A 24,995-nucleotide genomic window follows, 5' to 3' on the forward strand; every position below is an offset into this window, starting at 1 on the left:
CAAAGGATTATATATGCATAGTTAAAAGTCTAGGGTTAATATAAAATGTGTACTTCTCAGAGGGGTATGCTTGGAGAGGTGGGTATTTATTTCATATAGCCATGAATACTGGTTTTCCAGCTAAAAGAAAGTTAGACTGCTACATCATATGCAAAATAAAATCCACTTGGACTACATTGCTGAAATAAAAACCAATAGAAAACAATTAGGTAATTCATAGATCTACAAAAGTAGAGAGAGGTGAAAAAGCTTTCTTAAGTCCAGAAAATAAGCAACCATAAAAGAAAAGATTGATACATAGGACAAAAAAGAGATGTTTCTGTATGAAAAAGATCACAAAGCTGATACAAATGATAGGTTAAAAAATATGGTGAGAAGTGTTGCAAACAAGAGATTAATAATAATAATACTGAATATATAGTAAATAAAAATTAAAATGTAACTAAATTAACATTTCATACAACAAACTACAAGTTGAAGAAATGAACAAGAGAAAAATAAGCAAAATATAGAAATGAGCAACTTATTAGAGAACAAAGAATGTGGATGATAAAGTAGAATATATACAATTCTACTAGTAGTCAGAAAAATGCAAAACAAAACAATGTGCCATTCATTACTAATGAGATTGATGGATATTCAAAAAGATTAATGATATCCAGTGTTCATGTGGTTATAGGGAAATGGCAATGCTCACACTTTGTTTTGAAAATACAATTAACTACATTCTTCTTGGCCAGTAACTGGTATAATTTATTCATTAAAAATATCCTTACACTATGGCATCGCACTTCTGACAATCTCTTGTAGACTCCATGTAACACAGAAGGCAAAATACTAACTGTGAATTTCTTACTTCTTATAAATGTTATCCTTTTCCTGAGTTCAGCATCAGAGTTGAATATAGAGTCACTTTCAGAGAACAGTGCGAAGTCGTTAAGTTTAAAGCAGATCTGAGCACCCATACCACCAAGAAATGGAGATAAGTAGAAAAGTCTAAAGAGTAGATACTTAGGGGTTATCTACACAGCATTTCCAATCTGGGAAGTTCATCAAAGATTTCCTCATTTCCTTATTCTCTCACTTGTGTCTATGGCTGCAGGAGCAGCCATGACCAGGTTCCTATAGTTGGCCAATAAATCCATTCCCTGGGATTTTTGGACTTGGAAACATTAAAGACCAAGGTAATCTCTCTCCTGTGTGCACTATATTTATTATATGTATGTGTTCTATGTATGTGTATGTGTATGTATGTGTTGCAAGTAAAATCTTAAAATCTTTGGCAGCCATTTTTTCTCTTACTAGATAAAGAAAACAGTAGGGAAAGAGAGAGAGAGTGAGAGAGGGTGAGAGAGAGAGAGAGAGAAATAGAGATGAAAGGCATAGAGAACACCCTGGTGACATTTAAGCTCCTTATCTGAGTTTTTCCAGAGGGCTCTGCTGCATTCTGGCTCTTCTTGTATCTTGCTTCTTCTACCTCTCCCTCTCCCTCCTCCTCTCCCTATCTCTTTCTCCCTCTCAACTCCCCCCACTTCTCCTCTTCCTCCTCCTCCTCCTCTGCTGATTCTTTGTGACTTCACTATCATACTGCCAAACACCACAAAACCCTGCTATAGTCAGTAACTATAACTGACTTGGCTGTAACAGCCAAATAACTGTAACAGCAAAGTCAGTTATAGTTACTTAAGGTGTTTTTATTTTTAGTTGTATATTTTAAAATTTATACTCATAAGGGGTTGTTTTTAAAGCAGAAAGTACAAGAAATTCTTATGTGGAAATACAGACTAATAAGGAATATAGATTTGACTGCATGAGATGATATTCTTAATGGGTTGGCCTGGACAAAATGAACAAAGAGCTGGCATCTTTTGAGTTTCCTATCCACTAAAATAGCCACTGAGCAGGAGAACATATTCTGTATTGACATTACTTAGACCAAGTACCAAGAATAGCTGGCCAGTAGATGGTAATACCTAAAAAGATTTTCAGCTTCTGTCCTCCACCTGGAGAAAGCAAGGAGGCAGCAAGTTTTATATCCCAACATGATAAACAACATAGAAAAAACAATTTAACACACACACAACATATGCACATCCTTGTAAAACCAAATAGAAAAATGACCAAAGGATATGAAGAGCTAATTCCTAAATAAAATTAAATTATGAAGAAGAAGGGAGAGGCAGAAAAGTGAAGTATAGTAGGAGCAATGGCACTTGATAGAGACCTGCCTTTGGTGTGTAAGTAGCCTATTGGGCTATCTTTTCTTGGCAATTTCAAGAGGCTTTTGAACTCTTTGAAATTTTCCTCAGAAGAGTAATTTATCTTATTTTTTTTAATTACCTGGAAGAATATGTTTAACCTTTGGGGTTCTCTTTCAGGACAGGCAAGAGGGTATATAATTTAAGGCACTGGAAGGGTGATTGCTGAGCTAACTTTGGGGCAGACACTGTTCTCTGAGGTCCTACTTCCTCTTCCCACTGCTAAAAGTGGACTAATAGAGACTAAAATAAGCTAAAAGTTTCATTAACAAAGTAATGAGATCATAACAACCAGCAGAATAAAAATAGTCAGATCCAGGCCTAAATCAGAAATAACCCAAGGCAATGTGGACTTGTCCATAGCAGCATATACAACATACAGGCAGGCATATTTCTCAACCAGGCTACATGGCAAGGTCCTTGAGGCCTCAAGCCTCAGGCCTGAGAACTGTCTCTTTGCCTACCCTGAGGACTTATTTTACTCATGGGTCTGAACAGACTCATAAGCTGTTTGCAAGTTCTCTGTACTCTCCCTTGACCTCTAAGAAGTTACATGTAGATTTCAGAACTATAAAACCTTTGAATATTCCCCTAAAAAGTGGGATTTACATACCAATGATACCAAACAGCCCTCCTATTTTAAATTCTGTTCTTGGGAAATAATTATCTGGTCTTTCCCTTTCCCCTGTATCTAAATGTCATGTCTATAAATGATTTCTTTATGGTGTTAAAAGATAAACTGAGATATACAAAAAAATTTAAGTTTTATTTGAGCAAAAATTGATTTGAATCAGGCAGCAACAAAAGAGAAGTTCCACTTACAGGAGCTATGGGAAAGACTTATAAAGAAAAGGAAGAAACAAAAAAAAATTATTTGATTGGCTATAGCTTACACATTGTTTCAGAAAACCTGCTTGGCTATTTGTGATTTGTTGTCTTAATATTTTGATTTTTTACCCTTTAGGCTTTTATTGATTTAGATTTTGGTTTGCTTAGTGGGCTGTTAAGTTGTTAGAATCACCTCAGTGGTTCTAATGGCCTCTTTGTTTAATTAATTTAGCGATGGACACAGGAGGCGGGTGTCATGGAATTTTCATCCTCTGTTACCTATCTCAGAGATGACCATCCTGACTAGAAACGTGACAGTTTTTTGTGTGGACAACTTTTCTTTAGAATGTTGTAGAAAGCCAATTTACTACAGACCAAGTATAAATATTATCCCAGGACAGCATTCTTTGAAACTACGTTCTAACATTTTGCTCATCTACAAGCACATTTTAAAGAAGCTGCATATTAAACTACATAGAAATTGCTATTTTAGAATATTAGTGATAACATTTCAATTACAGTTATGTTTAGATATAAAAATGTTATTGGTTGGCCTGACAGTACACCTGTAAGAGTACTGCATTAAGAAAATTACAGGTTTGGTGTTCACCTCTCTCCATAATAACTATGGATTCTGAGGAGCTCAGAACAGCCAACTCTCAGAGAAGAGCTATCCCTTTCTCCAGGTTACACCTAACACCTTCTAAATCTTACTAGCTTGTAAGTCCTCAAAACAAAAGAAATGACATTCAAATCAGTTGTTCTGCCTTTGGGTTTCTTCCCTTTTTAGGGAGAAGGTTAAAATTCAAGTATAAGTTATTGGTAGACTTTAGTCCTTCCTGAACTGTTGCCACAGGTCCTGAAGAATCTCTGCTGGATAATTATCAACATTGTCCTCATTTAGTTGTGTGGCAGAATAAAAGATAAATCTAGACTCAGGGCAGGGGATAGACATACTAGGCCCACAGGACTTATTGAAAGACAAAATCAAAAATTCAAATCAGTGAAGAAAGGGGAAGAAAGCATCCTCTAGACACACAAGCATTATGTGGGGCTAACAATGCCTAACGTGCCCCATTCAGCTGAAAGGATCAGGATCTGAGGGAAGTGAGTAAGTGCTGCCTGGCATGGAGGAGTTTCCTACTGGGCCTCTGGCATTTCTCTCTGTGATTACAGAATAAAGAAGATGCTCTTTAAATCTGTGTGTGTCACTAAACTTGAAGGCTAACGTATTTTATAGAAATGGGTTGGAAAAAAGGTATAGGGTTCCCAGATAAAACATGGGATGCCCAGTTAAATTAGAATTGGAAAAACAGAATTTTTTTAAAATATAAGTATATCGCATGCAATGTTTGGGACATGCTCATACTAAAACTATCTTTTGTTTATCTGAAATTTAAATTTAACTAGGTGTCTTGTGCTTTTTATTGCTAAATCATAATCCCCAGGTATAGGAATCATGGAAGAAAATGTGCCTGAACTGTGATGAAAAAAAAGTATGTAATTCAGGGTGGTAGCATAATTTCTTAGAACTCAAAATAATTTCATGAAACTGAAGAAATATTCAGACTCTGGCACAATGAAGTTGGGTGAGAGAAGAATGTAAGACAGAAAAGACAGTAAAACAATGAAAAAAGGTTGTGAGCTCCTAGGGGGCAGTTTTCTTTTTAAATCATCTTTATATTCTCAGTCTGCAATCTTTCACTTTTAGTAGGTTAGCTTTTTTTTTTTTAATGAATGAATCCATTCTTTAAAGATATCCCCCTTTCCAGTGCCCTTATGATGTTCTTAAAAATTATTGGCTTCTTTTGTAAGAAATTCATGACACTTATCTATTTCTTAGGGAAAAGTTCAGAGAACCTGTGTAGTAAGACTATAGGCAAATTTGGGGGGGCCCGGAGCCATTAAATTGTCGTCACCCAGCCTGCGGAACTCAGGGTGCAAATCAACTACTTGAGATAAAGCTACTCCCAAAAGAACTTTCAAAATCCTCTGAGATTTTTCTAGAAAGGAGAAACAGTTCAATTAACAATATAATCAGGAGAGATTCACCTTGAAAGAAAAAATTCAGAGAGCAGTCATCGAAAGACAGTCTTCCTGTAACCCTATGGGCAAGCTTTGTAACTGCCTGTTGTTATTTTTGGAATTCCCCTGTTGTTAGTTCCCTGTAGTGTTTTCCTATAGTGATTGACAGACAAACCCTAAAGTAAGAAGGATCAGTGGGTCTGCCTGTAGAGGGACAGCATGGAAGGACACATTCAGAAGGCAGCCTGGCATGGAAGCGGAGGAGTGTAACTGCCACCCCAGCCCCCACCTCATTTTGATCCCATAGAGAATGAGTCTGAGTATAAACAAGGTATAAAAATGGGCTTGATTCCTAGGGAAGGGAGATAAGAATCTAAACATACACTAAGAAGACTTATAAATTTTATTTATGTATTCTTCTTATGAGATGGCCCATATCTTTTATCATATTTTAAGGTGATCTTAAAGATGGTTATGACTGAAGTTTGGACAAGTAAAAGTGGACTTTGGAAAACAGCTGTAAAAACCTCTGCTTGCTCTTGGAAACAAGAAGACGTCATTGTTGCATTTTTTATGGCAGACATATTGATTTCTTCCTATTTTCTAATTCTTAAAACAATAAAATGTTAAGTTTTAAATATATCAGTGCTTATTGAACCACTTTGAAAATATCTGTGTTCTAATTGCCTATTCAGATTTCAGAGTGTATAGTGAAGGGAAGTAAACAGATAATGAAAAAGTTTAACTACTTCACAATTTCACAAGGTCAGCCTCTTCTCTTTCACAACCTTCGATTAATAATTATTCTTTAATACAATAGATATCAGGGCTTTCTGAAAGCAAAGGCATCTCTGATATAGCTTAAGAGCCTCATTCTAGGGTGATGTGGCTTAAGCTAGCACCTGCCAGCGGAAGTAGTTGTCATAAAAATATGATAGAAGCCCTGTGACACACCTTGTACATGTGATTTTTCTGTCTGAGGACAAAGTTTCTATGACAGAAGACATAACACCTCCACTCACCAAGAGCCTAGGTGGGATGGGGGAAGTGGAGGCGAACTTCACAAAGTGTAGAGATAACACATTTGTCACATTGCAAGTGCTGAAAATAAATGTTCTTGCACCTTGGAAGTTATTCTCACAAAACAAGGTGCAATGGCAAGTTAACATCAAGGTTTCAGTTACCACTTAGCTTCAAGGAAGTATTTTAAACCATTATATTTATGAAATTAGATTAATTTTTAAAAATTCCCTTAAAGGAAACATAACCTTAAGAGTGATTAAATATCACCATATATCATGGCAATCTGTAATCAATTAAACAACTTAGAAATCAGTGACGTTTTGTCCAGTAAATTAATAATCAGGAATATATACATTTTTACCACACTGTAGCAATTTTTAAATAAACATGTTTTTCTCATAGAAAACTCAAGATGAGTGCTCTACTTTAATTTTTTTTGTATTTCATTTAATCTTTATTGTATTTCTTACATTACCTTGTAGTCCCCTTATACCTCCCTACCTCTAGCAATCACCACATTGTTGTCCATGTCCATGAGTCCTTTTTCCTTTTTGCTCAATCCCTCCACCTGCTACATTCTCCCTCCTCTACTAGTTGTCATCTGCTCTCCATCTATGAGTCTGTCTTCATTTTTCTTGTTAGTTTAATTTGTTCATTAGATCCCACATTTGAATGAAATCATATGGTGTTTGTCTTTCTCTGACTGGCTTATTTCGCTTAGCATAATGTTCTCCAGGTCCATCTGTACTGTTACAAAGGGTAAAATTATCTACTTTTTTTTATGGCCAAGTAGTATTCCATTGTGTAAATGTCACATAGTTGTTTAATCCACTTATCTATGATGGACACTTGGGCTGTTTCCATATCTTGGTGATTGTAAATAATCCTGCAGTGAAAATAGGGGTGCTTGTGTTCTTTTGAATGAGTGTTTTGGGTCCCCTTCTGAAGTCAATGGTGTATTAAAATCCCTGACTATGACTGTATTTCTGTCGATCTCTCCCTTTATGTCCATCAAGATTTGCTTTACATATTTAGGTCCCTCTATGTAGGGTTAGATCCTCTTGTTGTATTGTTCCTTTTATCATTATTCAGCGTCCTTCTTTGTCTCTTACTATAGCCTTTCTTTAAGGTCTATTTTGTCAGATATAAGTACTGCTACCCCAGCTTTTTTTTTCTTCCTGTCTGTGGTTATAAGGCTTTTCTCCAGTTAGTGTTTAGTTGGTTATTCAGGGTGATTTCTCTACAACTTAGTTGTAATTGCATATTGGTCCTCAGAGGAGCTTAGTGTAGCTTCCACTTACTCCTCTGCCACCTTGGATCCTCTCCAAGTGCTCTATTTTAAATTAAATGTTACAAACCAGGGTTCTAATGTGTTATACATAGATATTCATTTGCCTGGAATACTGGATGCAATCCTATTTGAAGATAGTTGGTTGGGCACCCAAGAAATGTGCCTACTTCTATTTAATTCAGAGGGCAAGAATGATCTATCTGGCCATTTCCTTCTTTCCCCCCTACCTTTATTTGGCACATATGTTTTGAATAGATGAGTAAAGAACTGTGACAGCAGCAGTTCTACTTCCTTCTGGGAGCTCTCTTCAACCACTTGGGGATAAAACACCATTTTTCTCTTTCTGTTACTATAGTTCCAGGGAACCTGTTTAGTGTGTATCTTTCTCGAAGTATTTTGAACCTTTTAAAGAAACCACCTTTGAGTCCTCCCAAAATATGGCTTGAGTGAATGAGTTGAAGTAAAATTAAGGTAAATATAAGAAGTTGAAGGCATTTGAAAATACCACCACTCAGTGGGTTGACTAGTGTCCTTCTAAAATTTATGCCCACCCAGAACCTCAGAATGTGACTTTATTTGAATATAGGGTCTTTACAGATATAATTAGTTTAGGATCACCAAATGATATCACCCTGAAATTAGGGATAAACCCTAAATCCAATGACTGGTGTCTTTATAAGAGAAAGGAGAGAGCAATTAGAGGCAGATCTGCATGGGGAATATGGTCATGTGAACACAGAAATAGATTGGAGTTATGTTGCCATAGAACCACCAGGAGCCACCAGAAGCTGGAAGAATCAAGATACGATATCCCGCAGGGTCTTCATAGGGAACATGGCCCTGCTGACACCTTGACTTTGGACTTCTGGCCTCCAAAACTGAAAAGAATGTATTTCTGTGGTTTTAAGCAATCTAGTTCATTGCAATTTGTTATGGTAGCCTTAGGAAACTAATATACCAACATTTTGTTGGCAGTTTGATCCTACATGATTGTAGGGCTACCAACTCATTTCCCCTTATCATCCTTAAAGAGATAAGAAAAAACATTTGATTGAATGTGTAATGCTCTATGTTGGGTCATACACATGACTTGATATGTGTCATGGCTAAAATCACTTCCTTATTCTACACATGAGGACATTGAGGATGTGAGAGTTTAACAAACTGGTGTGATCACAAATGTGATAATAGCTAACATTTGAATGTTAACTTTTAGGCGCTGTGCAAGACTCTTTATATAAATTATTTTATTTCATCTTTACAACAAGATTATAAAGGTAGTTACTCAGAGTTCTCCCTATTTCAAAACTAAAGAAACTGAGGTACAGATTATAAATTAAGTGCCCAAAGTCTCTAGTATTTGGCAAAGGCAGGTTTTCAAACCAAGTGGTGTGATTCTAAATCCCAAATACTTAAGGCATTTGCTATATTGTATGTGGATATGCTGTGCTCCTCACTCCACCATCCCTGCCTCTGATTCCAAAGGCAACTCATGCACCTACTCACTGCCTATTAACATCTGAACATGTGGTTATATTACCTTGGCCATTTCCAACAGGATGTTTTCCTTAACTTTCTTACTAATACTCCTAGCACACCAAAACAGCAGCAAAATATGCTCATTTTCTCTGATTTCAGAGCTAATTTTTACAAAACTCTTTTTGATATACAAAGCAAGTCTGATGGTCAAAAGATAACAATGTTCTACCATTTGTTCTGTTTGTATCCAAGTGAAACAGCAGCAAAGCCTTTCTATTGTTTCTGCTTGCTTTGATCACTGGTCAATGTTCTCCTTTTCCACAAACAGGTAGTTCTGAAGGGACTTTTCATTTGTCACAATTGTATAATTGTAGTTGATAAATACAATAACATGATAATGTTCATCATCTTGGTACAACTGATCTTAGCCTTTGGTTGTTGTTTTCCCTCTTGGCTGGAATTGTATCAGTTTTTCCACACATTTAGGACAATCGGTATAGGGTGGAAGCCAAAGGAGCTTGTGATATGATAGGGGTGAGAAGCTTCAGTTCAACTTAAATGTCAAACCATATCCTTCCTGAATAATCAAAAATGTCAGTTCCTATTACTTTCTACTTTTGGCATATACCTTGCACAAATCTCAAGTTTCATTTGATGGATTTTCTAGGTGGAAAAAAATATTTAGAGACCTTAAATTTTTCTATATTTACTTTATAGAGTGATAGTAGATATTAGTTTTGTAATTCAGATGTTACTAATATATATTAGTAATTCAAATTAGATAAGTGATAAGCCAAAGTAAACAAATTATTGAAACAAATTGCCAGTCTAACTATCTTCTCTAATTTTCATAATTACCGCAGATATTGCTATGTTAGTCTACTGATCCAAGTGGGGTCAATTACATTTTCCTTGAATATTTCCCTCCTGGATATAGACAATTGGTTCAGAGGTGGGCCTCTGATCCTAGATCAGCCAATCTGATTCCTGCTGTCAGACTTTCTGGCAATGTACCTAAAAAGACATTAATTTCCCTTTGCATGACAAAAACTGCAAGTGGGTAAGTATGAGAGCTATTGGTATACTTGCCACTGATGAGCAGGCAAAGTGGCTTGGTAATGAGAATGATGAATGAGACAGACACCAAGAGAAAAGGAGATTCAAGGAGTAAGAAAAAAATTTTTATATATTCTCTCCAGTGCTCCTCTAACCTGTGCCTGACTATATTAGTTGTTGATTGTTGTGTAACAAATTAACTCGAAACTAAATGAAAATGACTTAAAACAAGATTTATTATCCCATAATTTCTGTGGGTCAGGAATCTAGAAATGTCTTAACTGGATGGATCTGTGGTCTCAGAGTCTCTCATGATTACAGTCAAGGTGCTGAGCAAGGCTGTGATTTCATCTAAAATATCTACAAGGAAAGGATCTTCCTCCGAGCTCTCTATGATTGTCAGCAAGATTCAGTTCATTGTCGACTGTTTCAGTAAGAGCTTCATTTCCTCTTCAGCTGTTTGCCAGAGGCTGCCCTCTATCCCTCACTATTTAAGCTTCTTTATAGGGCAGCTTACAACATGACAGCTACCTGCATCAGAGTGGAAAAGAAAGAACAAGTCAGAAGCCACAGTCTTTTATAACTTAATCTTGGAAGTGACATTTCATTGTACTTGTTGTACTCAATTTGTTAGAAGTCACTAGATCCAGTTCACACTCATGGGGAGGGGATTATACATGGTACAAACACCAGGAATCAGGTATCACCAAGAGCCATTTTATAAGCAGCTTAACATACTGACATATCTAAGCCCTTATGTGCTATGAAATAGCCCTAATATCCCTGCAATGAATCTTAAATTTTTGCTTAAACTAGCCAAAATTGGTTTTTGTTATTTACAGCCCAAATTGCTTACACATATCCTATAGTTTAATAAAGTCCACATTTGGAATTCAGATAATTTTATTATGAGAAAATTCATTACTATAGTTCTAAATTCCCTTCACACCCCACACCCCTCACAGACTATTTAATAGCCGTAAAGGCTGAGACACGAGAAAACAGAGCAGTAAGTCATAGGGACCCTTACCAATGGGAAAATCAGGACAAGAAAATAAAAATTTTACTAAATCTTCAGATAGTCAATAAATACATAATAATTAGAGCCCTTTCTTATTCCTTTTTTAATAGACCTCTAAATGTTACCATGAAAGAAATTTAGTTTTCTATGTTTTTTGTTTTTCAAAAATCTTAGTTTTCTCTTATCATATTATAAAGTGGAAAGGCAAACAACAAAAAAATTATGTGACACCCTGAATGTTTCTCTCTGCTTCATATTATCAGATACATTTTTGTGATTATAAAAATTTTTTAAAAAGCATATTGAAAACCCCTTATCTTGGGTAACTATATCAATCTGTAGGAAGCAGAGTAGCTTTTAAAAGAAAACCTTTAGCAAAAAAGTCCCCTCCCTGGTTTTTCCTGCAAACATTAACCTCAAGCATTTACTTCCTTCCATATTATTTACACATTTAACCTCAAAATTTCATCTAAGAAGTAGCAAGAGATATAAGAGAGAGCAAAAATATCAGCCATCTGCAGGCCAGACCTGACAAGTTTCATGGTGGAGATGAAAACCTCTCATTTCACAGAACTGAAAAAGGGCCATTGTGCGCACCAGCAGCTGAGCGTGCTCCTCGGCGTCTGACCGCCCAGTCAGGAATTCCGTTACTATGCCCCTCCGCCACGTAGTAAACATTTTCTTTCTAGTTTCTGGGTTGCAGTTTATCTTTTCTGTGCAGAATTAATTTAGCTTTGGACAGAAAAATGTGCAAGACATCACAAAAAGCATGTTGGAGAAGCAAACAAAGAGATATAATGGGTATAATTTCCCAAACGTGTCAGGACAGGACCATGTGTTGAATTTTATTTAACAAAACAAAGAAATCCCCAAGGTATTACCTAAAGTTGCTCTCTCATTTTTGTAAGGATTTCGTGTGTCAATTGGTTCTGTCAATTAAAATAGACCCTACAGGAGACAACGGTATTATAAACCATTTCCAAAAGACCCCCAAATTAGAAAAGGAAATTTGGTGCCACACAAAGTGGGTGAGGGGAAGGAAAGGAGAATATGGCAAATATAGATCACCTTTATCAGGTGTCTCCTCAGGATTCTGACCATTAAAAAATAAGGGAAAAAAAAAGACTCACAAAGGTTTTTTTCCATTGAATATGACATACATTTCTTTTTTTCTTCAGTTGACAAGTCCCGCAAATAACATACATGAGTAAAAAGTCCTTCTTATCACCAGCCATTTTCTACACTGCTGGTTTCACATGTGTTGTAAGGGTTGGTTGGGGCCCAACTGCCCAAATCTGCTGATTTTTTCCAGCAATGCCTCCACCACCTGATCCTGATTGGTACGTCTCATCTTTCAAGTATGTGATGCCCTGACTCACTGATAACACCAGATGGGCCAGTAAATCTCAGTCTTGACTACACATTAGAATCATCTGGGGAAGCATTAGAAAAAAAAATACCCCACAAAACCTCATTTCCAGGCTGCCCTCTGGACCAATTGCATCAGCATCTTTAGTGGTGAGATTCAGGCACTGATTTTTTAAAGCTGCCCAGCAACTACAATGTGTATAGTCAAAGCTGAAAACCAGTGCTGCATGCCATGTCGGTGTATTAACTATGATGTTCCTTGATGAAAGCCGCTGAACTGCTAGGGAATTTGATTAATACATAATGTTAGGTCAATTATACCTCAATAAAAGTTTTTTAAGTTAATAAATAAAAAGTTTAAAGAAAAATAAGTTTTTCCTTGGAAACACAGTGACCTCCCACTAATTAAAGGCAGTAACAAATTTATTGGGTCCTTGCTTTTCTCCTAAAAGAAACATGTACTACAAAATTCCACAATTTATAGAAGATAAACTTTTCTATCTTATGGAAGTGTATCCTATCATGTTCACTGGAGGGGAAAAAATGATGCTGCTTTTGATAAAATACCAAAAAGAACATTGTAAGAAAAGTATCAATTCATGACCAGGGTAAAAATGTGTGTAATACGTCACAAATGTGAGAAGCCACCTTTTCACCATTGCATTGACCCTGACAAAGGAGTAATAGAGTATAGAAGTCTGGAAGGAATGCTTTAACATGTGCACTCACATGAGTCAATGCCTGGAGAAACTGAGTCAGAGAGAAGTGATCAGTCTAATGTTATATGGTTCTGGAGGGGCATTATAAAAACCACCCTTCTCACTTCTAATCTCGGGATTGTGTTTTTAAAGTACGCAAAAGTGTTTCATTTCGTGTCTAGCCAATAGTAAATACTCAATAAGTTGTAGTGATTGGTAGAAGTAATGGTGGTAGAAATGACTGTAACTGGTATTAATAATGCCTACAAAACTTTATTCAGTGTTACCATTGTCTTAAAAAGCTCACAAATAAAAACTGTTTCTTTTGTTGAGGACACCTTACTTATTTGAAACCTGGATAATTTCAGAGCAAAATAATAAAAAGGAGGGAATAAGAAAGGTTTTTATTAGAGCTTCAATGCAAACTTAGCATAGTCTTTTACTATTTAATGGCACATCATTACATTAATTACATTTTATGTAATTAATTATGAAATATATGCTTTGATCTGACTTTGTCATTTGTCTAGAAAATCCTAAATTATTTGATGAAAACACTTTATTATTTTTATATGTTTTTATTTAGAAATGTTGGTATCAACACAGTGAAACTAAATTTTAAAAGCCACTGGATGTCATTAGTTTGGATATCATTAGTTTATTATAAGAGAGACATGGAAATTATTTACGTGATGAAAGATTTCAGTACTTCAACGGAATGGGCTGCGTCACCATTTCAATAGTGTTTTATTTCAGTCTATATAATTTCCAAGAGTGTCACCATCTCTTAATAACAAATAATCCTTGTTGTCTAGAACTACTTTGGTGCCTCCATATTCTGGAAGAACTGTATCTCCAACTTCCACGCTAACTGGTTGAATCTCTTCACCCTGTCCTTTGGAGCCCGATGCAACAGCTACTACGGTTGCTTGCAATACTTTTCCTTAAGATGTTTCTGGAAGCACAATGCCTCCTTTGGTTATAGTTTCTGCAGCACACCTTTCAACCAATACTCGGCCAACGAGGGGAAGAAACTTCCTAAATGCCTGTTCTGCCATAATTCCAGCTGCGTACTTCGTACTCTGCTCTTGTGCCAGGGCCGCAAGCAGACACCAGCAGTCGGGCCTGAGAGACATAGGAACTTGGAAAAGGCCGCTCAGCACGCAGGCGCACTCGTCCCCACTACCCGCCCCACCCCGCGAGAAAGCTGATGAAAATACTTTCCATATCTTATATATTAAAGAGGGAAAATATTTTACACTTCTTATACATTAAGGAGTTAAAAATACTTTCATAAGTTACTTAATTTAATTCTCTCATAGAGTCAGGAAATATAGATATTATGGTCCATATTTTACAGTTAAAAAGCAAAAGCTTAAAAAATAAAAGGGACCTAGATAAGGTGGCTCAGCTACTAAGTGGCAGGGTTAGTATTTCATTGCAGGTTTTCTACCTTTGAGTCCTTCATTAGGTTACATACTTGGACTGGGTCACTATAGCCTTTTGAATAATTGACTTTCCAGAGCTACAGTGTAATGTAATGTACTTGGCTTTTATTGAGCAAAACTTGAAACACTTGTATATGAAAATTTACTTCTGAAAATATTGTACCTCATTATGTTGCTCAGTATTTTTTATTTAAGGGCCTTGGAGACAAACACATTATCTTCAGAATTCACAGCCAGGGAAGTATATGTATCATGTAACAGGCTGGGATCTTCCTTTCCTTAGATTCAGAGTTACGTTATTCATTGAGTGTCTCTCTTTGCCTTGGCTTCTAGGAAGCCAAGAAACTCAGCGAAGTTTTATACTTGATCATTCTTGCTTTTCTCTGTTCAGGTTTCTGTGATACACGTCTCCCTCTTTCTTCTCCCGCTCCACAGCCCTCCAAAGAAAACATCTTTATGCATGACATTTGCTTTTCAATATTTGTCAATGATTCAGTCGTATTGTACTGTGATTTTGGTAGACATCTGTATTGTGCTGTGATTTTGGTAGAACACTTCAGGTAGTATTCAACTACCTGAAGGATGTTTCCCACTTTTGTGGTAATAGAACCTCCATATTTCTTGGTTACTTTCTTTTCCTCATTCTAAGTCCATGTAATTTGGAGGATATCAATCCTAGTCTTTTAGAGCCAAATATGGTTCAGGCCAGGCCAATCAATATGCTCTGCTGCTCTGGCCACAATAATTGGATCAAGAGTGAGCCCTTGACATGACACAAGTCTGTCCTATCAAAGCATGTTCAAATGCTTTTATTAGCATGACTGTGAAGAGGTTGTTAATTTTCCACTAGAGTAACTGAGAAGATGGGATGAAAAACTCAAGCTTCTAGCTGCCATCTTGCTCCATGGCAGAGAATGCCTGAGAACAGAGCCGGCACAACGAAAAGCAGACCTGAATTTGAAGGTAGGGAGACTGAGGCCTGTTGACCTCTTTGAATCCTTCCATTTAGTTGTGTGAGATGTGGGGTTTACCTCAGGACTTTAACTAAATAGGCTTAAGGTCCCTTTTCTGCTTAAGCCATTATAGTTGGGATTTTCTTGACATTGCAGTTTAATGTGGGTTGACAAATGTAAGTGATTTATTTTTTACCACCATAAATACTGTATGAAAGTAGGCAGGACACAAATCAAAATAAATATACACCATGTGCAGGTTTTTATCTTTGATACCACAATTAATCAAGTTGTTGATTATCTGGTGGTTATTTCAGTCATCAACCCTTTTTTCACAAAGCCTGAAATGTAACAGTATTACAATACATCTTTGTTTTGATTTTTACTGATTGGGTAGAATATGGCAAAATTTAAAATGTGCTCAGTTTCTTCCACTTTGGTAATAAATATGAAGTCATCGTCAGTAGAATAAATTTAAATTTTGCATAAATGGATTTAGTGAATATTATGCCCTTTTAAAACAAGGATATTTCTGCCCTTCTAGTTTCAAGATGCTCAAGTCAAATTCAAAAGTCTTTTATTGTCTGGTTATCAGTGTTTGACCTTCCTAATGACTTATTTAGATCTAAAGATCTCTAATTTCTTTACCAATAATGTCAGATACACGACCCCTTTCTGTTTAGCTTTATTTGTTCTTCAGTTGTGAAATGTTCTAATTTCTATTTTTCCAATTTAATGGCTCAAGATTGGGCATATCTTCACTAATAATCCTCTTGTAAAAGGTACAACGTATGGCTTAAAATTGTGTGTGTATGTTTGTTGTATCTCATGGAATCAGTTTTATACCTCCTGTTATGAACTGAATATTTTTGTGCTCCCAAAATCCATATGTTGAATCCCTAACCCTCAGTATGATAACATCTGAAAATGTAGCCTTTGGGAGGTTACTGGAATTAGAGTAGGTCGTGAGGGCAAAGCCTTGTGATGGGATTGGTGGCCTTATAAGAAGAGAGAGAAAAGGAGACAGTTTAGTCTCTGCCAGTAAGGACACAACAAGCAGGCTGCTGTTTACAAACTAGGAAGAAAACTCTCACCAGCCATACCTTGATCTCGGAGTTCCTAGCTTCCAGAACTGTGAGAAATAAATTTCTGTTGTTTAACCAGCTCGACTATGGCACTTTGCCATGGCAAGTCCAAGCAGATTAAAACACCTCCTATGAATATTTCCAGTCTGTCTGGCCTAACATATATTGCTGAGTCTGTCTTTTTTTATATGCTAAATATAATAGTATAGGGGGAAATTCTGCTAAAATTGAGAATAAATAACCAAACATGTGATGTTGTATTTTATTTCCATGATAGAATGAAGACTTCTCATTAGAAGGCAATTCTTCCATTTCAAAAGTTTGAATAGAGGGTTTTTTAAAAAGAATTGCATTGGCTTAAATATAGGTTGCAAGGGAGCCAAAAATCTAAAAAAAAAAAAAAAAAAAAAAAAGTTTTTGGCTTTTAACCTGTATCATTTTCATTTGAGGGCAAAATAGATTCATTTTAATTTGTGTATGACTCTGACACCCCCACCCTTTGACAGGCAAAAAAAAAAGCACGTACAGTCATTCTGATACTCCCCTGAGTATTATTTCTCTCCTTTACATTATCTATTTTTCTCTGGAGGCAGTGCTCTTTGGCTTCAGAGTTCAAAGACCTGGGCTGTCTTGTTAGCTGAGAGAGTTTGAGCAAACCATTTAACTTTAATTCTGTTTTCCTATCAGTAAAGTGAGAACATTAATACCTGCCAAATTTAGCTCATGTGATTTTGTAAGATTACACGAGTAATTCTGGCAACTGTAATTTTACTCAACAAACATAACTAACAAAGATTATTGTCTACCATGTGCCATACACTGCGCAGGCCTCTGGGAAAAGAGTAACTACAAAATAGTAGAAGTTTTTAAAAATTATTTTAAATAACACATTGCTTTGTTCAAGAATCTCGAAGACTGATAGAGAAAACAGACACATAAATGTGAGTCATGTATGTGCTCTCTTAGAGTACTTTGTCCTTGTCAAGGCTTAAAACTGTTATTATCTGTGTCTTTCTACTTTTTTTTTTTTAGAGATAGAGGAAAGAGGGAGAGGTAGGGAGAGAAACATCAACGTGAGAGAGAAATATCGATCAGTTGCCTCTCTTATGCACCCTGACTAGGAACCAAACCCACAACTCAGGCATGTACCCTGACAGGGAATTGAACCCACGACCTTTTGGTTTATGGGGCGATGCTCCAACCAGCTGAATAACGCTGGCCAGGGCTGCCTCTTTTTTTAATGTCTCTTTTCCTTAGAAGTTTATGGACTCCATGAAGGCTCTGTCCACTGTACCCTCAGCATAATTATTTAGGAACTAGGAGAAAAAAACATCTGGAAAGCCACTTGAGAAATTCAGTGTGATACTATTTCTAAAACCATTAAACTTTCCAGTTTAATCCTAAAAGAAGAGGAAACCCCAACTTTCTTTTTGTTTTTTGTTTTTGTTTTGTTTTGTTTTGTTTTGCACCGAATGAGGGCTTTTCTTCTTATAATTCTTTGCAAATTAGTTAACTACATATAATCCCTTTCAGTGGACACTTTCTTTTTTCTGGGCCCTGATTTTACATGAGTAAATAATGAAGTCAGGTACCAGTTTTCATCCTCTTGGATGAAATTACATTAAACCACCACCAACAATGAAAAAGAAAGGAAAATTGATTGGTTTCATTTCCCAGGTACACAAGGATGCTTCTTTGAAGTAATAGCCTTAAGTATTTCATGGTTAGACTCTGCACACATTTCTGGTTTCAAGCTGCACGCTGTGCCTGGGTTGTCCTTGCAGTAAATATATCATCGGGGTGCGTTATCTCGTTCTGTAACCTCTTGCAAATCTCAGGGATATGCAGAATTCAGCAGCTCCAAGGTATGTGAGCCCAGAGGTTGAGGAGAAAATCCTCGTCCTCTTACAATTCCAACTGTATTAAAGAAATGTCCTTAGCGAGGATTTTTACTGATTGGTTCCCCTTCACCTTAGTAATGTGGATATGCATTTAATTCTTTTACCAGGGAGAGTTTATGGAAACTGCGATCCTGAAGGAATGCTACATTTTAACTGCTATCTGCCATTAATTTATTTTGTTTTCTAAAGCCTGATTTCCCAGAAAAGAGATGCATTGGAAATCCTAATCAAAAACAGTTAATTCTGGTTAGGTTGAGATTATATTTTTAAAAGAGGTGCATTTATAATTTATATCGTGCCCTACAAATTAGAAAAAAACTCAGAAAAACGTTCATACTTTGGAAAAATTTCATAGATTCTCCAAGTTTACGTGTTTGTTTTTTTGTCTTCCAGAATGAAGCAATGGTTGAGGGAGGGTGTCGTATAAACAGGCGCTTTGACTCTGAAGCTCAGCTCCATACTAAACACATAGCTGAGATTTCCTAAGCCTTCTGACCTTATTGGAGAAGATTATATTTCTTTGTCAGGTCAGAATGGGTGTCAGAGAGCCAAGTGTCAACTTCCCACTTAAAGATTAGGCAGGCAGGAGTCAGTATGTCTGGCTACACAGGACAAAATCTGTCCTCGTCCTGAGCAGCACACTTGTTTTTTGCTGCAGAAACAGTTTTCCAAGAGATCTTAGAATGGCGCTGATGTGCAGAAAAGAAAGCTTCATCTCAATATTCCTCCCCAAGCAGCAGATTCTTCTATGATAATAGGAAAATAAGAACATTATTTTGTTTTCCTAATGGCATCAACTTACCCTCATCTGTTTTTTTTCAAAGCCCATTAAAGGCTGGAATTCATGGCTTTCTTAGAAGCCCTTTGCCTTTCTCCAAAAAGACAAAGAAGAGTCTACTATTGTATATGCTAGGGATGACATATCTCTAAAACGTTTGAATACTTATGTTTGAATACAATGTTTGAAGAATAACCCAATTTCATCACATTATAACTTTTCTTAAGAGCAATTTATACTGTCTTTACTGCCTATGTGGCGGGGGGGGCGGGTAGGGGGTGGAGAAAGAGAGAGAAAGAAAGGGAAAATTACTAAAATCTCTCAACTGTCTAAGTTTGTGGGGGTAATTTGATTTTTTCCTGTGGGGCACACAGGGAATAGTATTAACTGAAATTAATGTCATCAAGATAGTGAAAATTCACTATATATATAGTGAAGCATATATATATGCTTTGAAATGCTGAAGAAATAAATGTAAATAGGTAATGCTTACCTATGCTACTCAGTCACCAAGGAAAGATGTTCTATAGTCCCTGTATCCTCTGCTACACAAAGTATGTTCTAAATTTACAATCAGAGGACAGGCAGTTGGAGAGCACAGCTACTGAAGTAAATTGTTTTCCATAAGTCATGTTTGTGATTTGCAAAGAAATGCTCAAAAAGCAATGCTAAACTGTAATTTTTAATGACAAATGACCATTGAAAGCATTTTAATTCAGGTGCAACACACCTAACCCCAAACTCTATACCTGGTATGTTTGACTTGACTGTCTTTTTGCAAAGATCCATTTTCTTTTATACTCAACTCCTAATTCATATGATCAGTACTGGGAAAATTAAAACCTAATTTCATTGGAGGAATTCTGAAAATGCCTACAAGTTGATGTTTCTTTTTAGTTCACTTAAAAAAAAATTGAACAGGCTCAGAAATGTTAGTAAGAATTCAGTTTACCATATGTCCACTTAATGATTATTTGGAAACAACAAGGAAAAGACCTCCCACAGACAACTCTCTTTGTTACCAGATTTCTTCAAAGTGTGGGCTCAGAATACAATGTGCTTGAGCTTAAGAATGGATAAGAAGCTGGCCCCAAGTAGACTAGTAAAATGAATTTAAATGGTCCCTTAGATGATTATCCAGAAAGACCTTTACGCAATGTATACCATGAATTGGAGCCTTTTATTATCACTCATTATTAGAAAACGTCGAGTGAAACAGTTATACTGGGGAGTAGAAGTGGGAGAATCTATCATGTAAAATTTGTGCAGTACCAAAGAATCCTTACTTTGGAGAGAAAAGATCTGGGTTCAAGTTTGGCAAATTATTCTTTAAGTTTTTTAATAATATAATAACTATTCCGGTTGTGAGAATTAAAATAGATGGTATATAAAAAAGCTGATTTATAAAGTAAAGCATAATGTAAATGGGATATATTATATTATTTGAATTACCTGACAGTAAAGTTCTGGGGCATCTATATATATGGTAAAATAGGTATTATTTGTATAAAGATTATTTCAATGAGTAGGCCAGAATTTGCTTATGCTGATTTACTCTGGCTCATGAAAGCTGATTGTTAAATTTTCAGGAATTATGTGAGCTAGCTGACAGCACATTGGTAGCTTTAAGTCAGCCATGGGGTAGGTATTCACACCATGGAAATGCGCAGGTACCACAATCAGGGTTTTTTCTTTACCTCCTCCTTCTCCCTCCAGAGACCTAGTTTACCAGTACATATGGGAAACTCATTCTGTAGGTGCACATATAGTTTCAGCAATCTATTGATATGTAATAAAATAATTCCAATATTAGCATTTTAATACAATAGCTACCATTTATTATATTCTCTGCAGTGACTGGCTTCAGCTGGTTGGCTCTTCTGCTCTGACATGGTGTCAGCTAAGGCTGCAATCATCCAGAGGTGAGACTGCACAGGGATATCCAAGACAGCTTATTCTCAGAGTTAGCGATGGTTACTGACTATTGACTAGGAGCTTACCTCGGGCTATTTATACGAGCATCTAGGTTCTCCTTCACATGGTTTCTCATATGACTTGAGCTTCTTACAGTATTTAAGCTGAGTTTCTAAGTGAGAAGATTCCAAAAGTAGAAGCTGTAGATTTCTCATGGCCAGTCTTGGAAGTTACACAGTATTATATCCATCACATTTTACTGATCAAAATAAGTCTCTGGCAAAGAACTTGCAACCCTGTTTAATTTGTCACAGATATCATGATATCTAAATCCATATAAACCTAGAGTCCTCATTAAGTACTGAGGAGAGGACACTGCAGACATCACTCATTCACAGAGTTGCCAGGACTCAATGGCACGTAACACACACATTCTATTAAGTTAGATGTCAATATATACATATATGCTTTTACATGCAAACACTATGCTGTCGTTCGTTGTTGTTCTATTACGGTTGTCCCAGTTTCCCCCCACTGCTCTCCCTCGGCTGCCTTCCCCCACTCTCACAGCTAATCTCCACCCCGTTGTCCATGTCCCTGGGTCATTTATACCTGTTCCTTGACTAGACCCTTTCCCTTCTTTCTTTCCTTACCCCCTCCCTCTCTTATTATATATTATTTATTATTGTTTATTCTATTACAGTTGTCCCATGTTTTCCCTTTTGCCCCCTCCACACAGCCCGCCCCTCTATCCCACAGTCAGGCCCCTCTCTGCTGTCCATGTCAACAAGTCATTCCTGCATGTTCTTTGAGATGCCAATATTTTTAATGATTCTTTCTCTTGACCTTTTCTTTAACTGAAGATAAATTTTACTGCTTTATATGACATATTTTGCCAAGTTTAAAGTCTCCTTTAGACTTTATGTCTTACCTATGCAACTAGCCAAATATATCAAGCTATTGAAGATTTACTGAAAACAATTTAAAAAATTCTACATATCCTCTAAAACACATGGGATTCTTAAAAGAAAGTGTCGAGTATTTTGAAAAATAAAAGAAAGCTAATAATAAACCTAATTTCCAATTGTTTGGGTGGCTACTCAATTCAAGTTTATAAGGTTACAAGACATAGTCTCATAGATATTTTTTGCTATGATTTTTTTAAATATCTTCACTTTTTTCACCCAGCCCCTCAATACCCCCTCCTCTCTGACAGCTGTCACTCTGTTCCTCTATCTATGCGTCTGTTTCTATTTTGTTTGTTCGTTTATTTTGTTGGTTAAATTACACATATAATTGAAATCATATGGTAGTTGTCTTTTTCTGACTGGTTTATTTTAGTTAACATAATACTCTCCAGGTCCATCCATGCTGTCACAAAGGGTAAGATTTCTCTTTTTTTTTAATGGCTGAATCATATTCCACTGTGTAAATGTACCACTGATTTTTTATCCACTCAACTACTGATGGCTATTTCGGTTGTTTCCATGCCTTGGCTATTGCAAATTACACTATAATAAACATAGGGGTGCATATATTCTTTCAAATTAGTGTTTCAGATTTCTTCAGCTGTATTCCCAGGAGTGGAATAACTGGGTCAGAAGGCAGTTCCATTTTTAATTTTTTGAGGTAACTTCATGCTGCTTTTCACAGTGGCTGCCAATGTGTATTCCCACCAACAGTGCACAAGAGTTCTCTTTTCTCCATATCCTCAGCAGCATTTATGGTTTGTTGACTTATTGGTGATATCCATTCTGACAGGTATAAGGTAATATCTCATTGTGGCTTTAATTTGCATCCTTCTGATGATTAGTGATGTTGAGTATCATTTCATATGTCTATTGGCCATCTGTATGTCCTCATAGTCACCTTAGTGGAATAAAGGAAATATAGCAGGGTTAAATAAAGCTGGGAGTGCTACACCACCATCCAATCTAGAGAGGACTTGTTGGTCAGTAAACATCACAGAAAATGCACAGGACATGGGAAGTGTATCAGTGATACTCAGCTTCAAGAAAAAGAAAGCCTAGCTAAATGAGGTTTATTATCTTACAATATAAGAATTCTTGAATTAGATGATTTCAGGTTGCTTAATTTAATAACTCAGTTATGTCAAGTGTTGTGGGTCTGCATCTTTGTTTTTCCTTTGAGTATTACCCTCACAGTGGTGGCAACATATTGTGTTGCCCAGATCCAAACACCAAATCCTCACATGGCAAAGTCTAAGGGTAAAGCAGAAGATCAGGTAAAGGGAAGAGAAGTGATGGCCCTGTTTCCCTCATCTTTCTCTTTTTATTCTGGAAGAAAATGTTCCCAGATACCACTTAACAGATTTCTTCTTACCTCTCATTGTTTAGGAGTGGGTTCCGCAACTACTTTTCAACCATGCACCAGCAAAAGGGAATGGATTAACCGTAGTCCAGTTGAGTCAATTCCCTGGAATTCTGGGGAAGACTGTCTTTCTTCAGCATGTCCTTATCTGATATCTGAACAAAACTGGAGTTGTACTGCAAAGGAAGAAAGAGAATGTGGCTTTTCGGAAGACACTGACAGGATTTGCCATGCTGATTCTTCAAATGGCATCATGTTTCTGTGGAATCGATCCTTCTCAAGTAAGACCTCTTTAGGAGCTAGAAGAGCAAGAATATGGTGCAGATCCAAGAGCTAAGTGTTGGGCCCTAGACAAATAAGCTGGTTCAGGACAGTGTCAGCAGAGAATTGAACAGTTAGCAGAGAGTAACTTAGATTCATTAAGCACTTACTCTGTGCCAAGCACCAAGTTAGGCACTCTATTTTTCAAAATCCTATTTAAGATTCAGAAAAGAAGGTAGTATTAGCTCTGTAGTAAGAATCAGGCTTAGAGAGAAAACAGTTAAAAATTAGTGAAGCTAGAAAATAAAACTCACTTTTTTTGTTTGTGTTTTCTTTTTAACTCTGAGGATGGTCTGGCTCAATGCCATATTGAAGAAAGCTATTTCATGCTCCACCTTGTGCTAGACACCCCTCTTTCCCCATTTCTCTCCTCAGCATCCTCCTCTCTCGCCCACCCCGACACCACCGTTGGAAGGGAGGGAGGCGGTGAGCGGTAAGAGCCAAAAGCCTCCAAATTTTCTAATATGCTCTGTACCAAACAACTGTCTCAAAGTTCTGTACTGGGGGAATAATGAGAAAAGCAAAAAGCAGTCATACAAAGAATGGTGACAGTACATTACAGTCCTTTATTTCATGTCACTGACCTCATCAATTTGACCAATTTAAGGCAAACTGATGGTTGAATGCATCATTATCAAGGGTGAATACCCTGTATACTAGGATTAAAACTCAAATTGGTTTTGAAATTCAAAATGATTTTGATATTGGACATTTTCACGGTTAATGGCACTGAAAGACCTCACTGCATAAATGCTTTAACCTCAGACATTTGGTAAGACGTACGGGAGATTACTTGTATGTCCTCATTGTTTTGAGCTGTCTGATGGAAAAAGTGGATGGATGATTGACCTTTGCTAAAGAGGACATTTCAGCAAGAAAAAAGTCATTAGACTCTTCATATAGCTTTCTCAACTAGGCAGCCAAGTTTATCAAAGGTCATTATGTTTTCCTCTGAGTCTTCAGGAGGCCACTGTATAAAGGCGCTTCTCTTTGGGAAACATTTCAAGAGGAGCTTATTTTAGGAGGCTTTCTTGGGGAGCCAAGGTAGCCAGGGGTCAATTTTGGCAGGATATTTTCAGCCCATAGATGAGGTTGTTTATGGGTCCACAAACACATTCCCTCTGTTAAATAGAGTGAAACAAACTTACATCACTCCCCATAAGATTTCTAACATATAATGTTTCTTTCTTTGACATACAAACTATTTTGTAGGATGG

The sequence above is a fragment of the Pteronotus mesoamericanus genome, unplaced genomic scaffold (genome assembly GCF_021234165.1).
Source record: "Pteronotus mesoamericanus isolate MK-2021 breed Mesoamerican mustached bat unplaced genomic scaffold, CSHL_Meso_final contig_56, whole genome shotgun sequence".
Classification (NCBI taxonomy): domain Eukaryota; kingdom Metazoa; phylum Chordata; class Mammalia; order Chiroptera; family Mormoopidae; genus Pteronotus; species Pteronotus mesoamericanus.